Source organism: Nicrophorus vespilloides, unplaced genomic scaffold (assembly GCF_001412225.1).
Source record: "Nicrophorus vespilloides isolate i.1.1-1 unplaced genomic scaffold, Nicve_v1.0, whole genome shotgun sequence".
NCBI lineage: Eukaryota > Metazoa > Arthropoda > Insecta > Coleoptera > Silphidae > Nicrophorus > Nicrophorus vespilloides.
The window spans coordinates 44,520-47,446 of record NW_017099299.1 but is presented as its reverse complement, the minus strand read 5'-3'; positions in this window follow the sequence as shown (position 1 = coordinate 47,446).

Below are 2,927 nucleotides of genomic sequence, written 5' to 3'. Positions count from 1 at the left end.
ACTTCATCTTTAGAGAAACATTTGTTAACTAAACAAAAAATGGGTCGTGTTAAATATGTTATTGAGTCGAGAAATTTGACCTTGTGTCAAGGCAAAAGACTGGAGAAATCCTCTTAGTACTCATTAGTATTTTCCGATGTTTTTTCCCGATGTAATATGAACAATTAAGTCGTTGTACTACTACAAATAAATATGTTGTGTCACGTTTAAAAAACTTGATCTACGCTGCTTTAGATACACCACATGATGATGACTAACATTTATTGTCTAGAAGTAAACTAACACAAAAACTGTTATTAGACAGTGGATGTAGTTAGTAAACAATTGTTATTTTCCAACAATTAATCATTATTTATTTTACTATAAATTGGATTGTCCTTAGACTGTTCTCATGAAAATATACTTTTTTAGATAATAATAAAAATCTTTATTGCAAATAATAAAACAGAAAGATAACAAAGGGCTATTGATCATAGCTGTTTCTTCTCTATTTTTTTTATTAAGATATATCTATTCCTTTTAATTTGGACCAAAAAGGTTATCAACCCAAAATCTTTTCCCAATATATACTGGTAATTTCATTTATTTGACTACAATTTACTAGGTAATACATTTGTTAATATCATTTTTGGTGCTCATCGACCTTCGTAAATGCAACTTTAATAAATAAAATAATAGGGTTAAGTAAAATATTTTCAACTATCTGTCAATTTTGAACTACTAGTAGTTGTCTAAGTGACACATGTCAAATTAAAGGGACAATCAAAAAGGCAGTTGTCATAAAAGTATATCATATATATACACATCACAGCAAGCTAATGTGAAAACAAGAACAAGACAATTTTGAACAAATTCTTTTATTTTCGAGTTTTTTTAAGAAACAACATAAATAATCTCTACATTCATTTTGAAAAATTGTAATGAAATCAGTGTAAAGATGAAAAAGAGTATTTTTGCTTAAATTATACGTAAAAAACTAAAATTAAACCAGTGATCCATTCTAGGAAACAAGTTGCTTTGATTGGACCTATTCATTGTTTTAAATAACTTATATCGTTCTAAATGTATAAATATGACAATGTTTCAATACATTTATATGAGAATCAGAACAATTGTGATACAATTACTTAATTGATAGAAATATTATTAATTATATACCAGTTTGACTATTTCTTTTTAAATTGAGTTAATTGAGCTTAGATTTTTTTAAATTATGTTTATTATTATTAAATCAATACAGTTTTTAATAAAAATAACAAATTTTATATTTTTTCAATATCATTAATTTTATAAGAAAAATAAACTCATAATAACTATATTTATTGCAATAATTAAACATTAACGTACAAAAAATATGTAGTGAAAAGTGAAAAAAAAAATAGATAAATAACGCCGCTGTGTAATAACGCTTATTAATTGCTGATTTTACACTTATATAAAACTAAAACCCTATAGTTACCTCACTGTAAATATGGGTTCATTTTACGCCAATTCGAATTGCGACGGCTTTTGTAGAAACGGAAGCTCGGCGTAAAATATATATATATTAGGTTTTTTATGTAATGCAGAATATAATTTCTTAATTATTATAACCAAAAACTTAAAAAATTGCTAAAACTTAAAAAATATTTGTTTAAATATAAATTTATAGTAATTGTAGACAGTAATAGAATTCGAAATTAGCAGCAGCAATTATTTCGTATTGGTTTTAATTTGCAACATAAAATGCATACGTGTCAATTTTTGAGTTGAGTTAATAACTAACCACAAAAAAATGGCGTATCGCTGATGGCCTTCCGCGGTTAAATTTATGATTTCGCAAACACAAATACAAATCACATAGTTTCATCGGCAAATCCAATTAAAAAAATATATGTTTACCAAATAAAAAATATCCGCGCAACATGATTGATTGCATTAGGTACGAAACCGTATACGTTTCCAAAACTAACGTTCAATTACATTCCGCGGATGCTGTGTAATTGATAGCGTCCGGGATGCGGCAAAAAAAAATACAAAAAAAAAATCACGGTAAAAATTCATTAAATAGCGTAACGAAGATGACAACAGCAATAATTGCCCAACCAAAAACCCCTCACTTCCGGTTGTGCACGGATCGCCGGATGCGATGCTTTTAACGTGTACATACATACATGCGTTGTCCATTTTATTTTATTTATTTTTTTATTCACCGCAAAACCGCCGTACTTTATGCACTCGTGTCGCGCGCGCTCGGTCGTTTGTTTTTTACAATTTAAATTTCCCGCGTCTCTCAATTAAGAGCCACTTATCCATTGTAATAGCTGAGCTCTCTCTGTCTCTCTCTTTCTAACTCACTTTTAAGTGTATTCTCTCAATTTCAGACCCTTTTCGCGGCATGCACGTTCCACCTGTGAAATTGCGTTTTCCACACACGGCTGCTCCCTTTGAACACCAGATCCCGTCCGTTTAGAATGGGACATCAATTTTTGACTGCCTTCCCAAAGGGCCGCCAACCTTAATTGACAGCGATGTTATGTCAGCTGCGGAATGTTTTGATCTACTTATCTCCAAAGTAATTGGACCCAATAAACTTTAACCGTAGGGGAGCAAAAAAAAATATATATATGTATAAATAAAATAAAGGGTCGTGAATGTAATAAAAAGCTTTTGTCAGGAGATGAAATGCTTTTAGTTATTTTCATTTGTTTCGCATTCATTGATCTATAATTCCATTTATTATCAAAGCGTACCATTTTTTTTTACTTTTAACTTATGCAAAAATTAAGTTTATTCAGAATCTGTTCATCAATGTGAACATTGAGTAAATATAAGCTCACGGTTGACATTAAATGGATAATCTTTCCCGGTTGATAGTTACCATTATGATGATTTGAACATTAATAATTACTTAAATCTATATACTAAGTCTAGTGGTTTGCAACGCT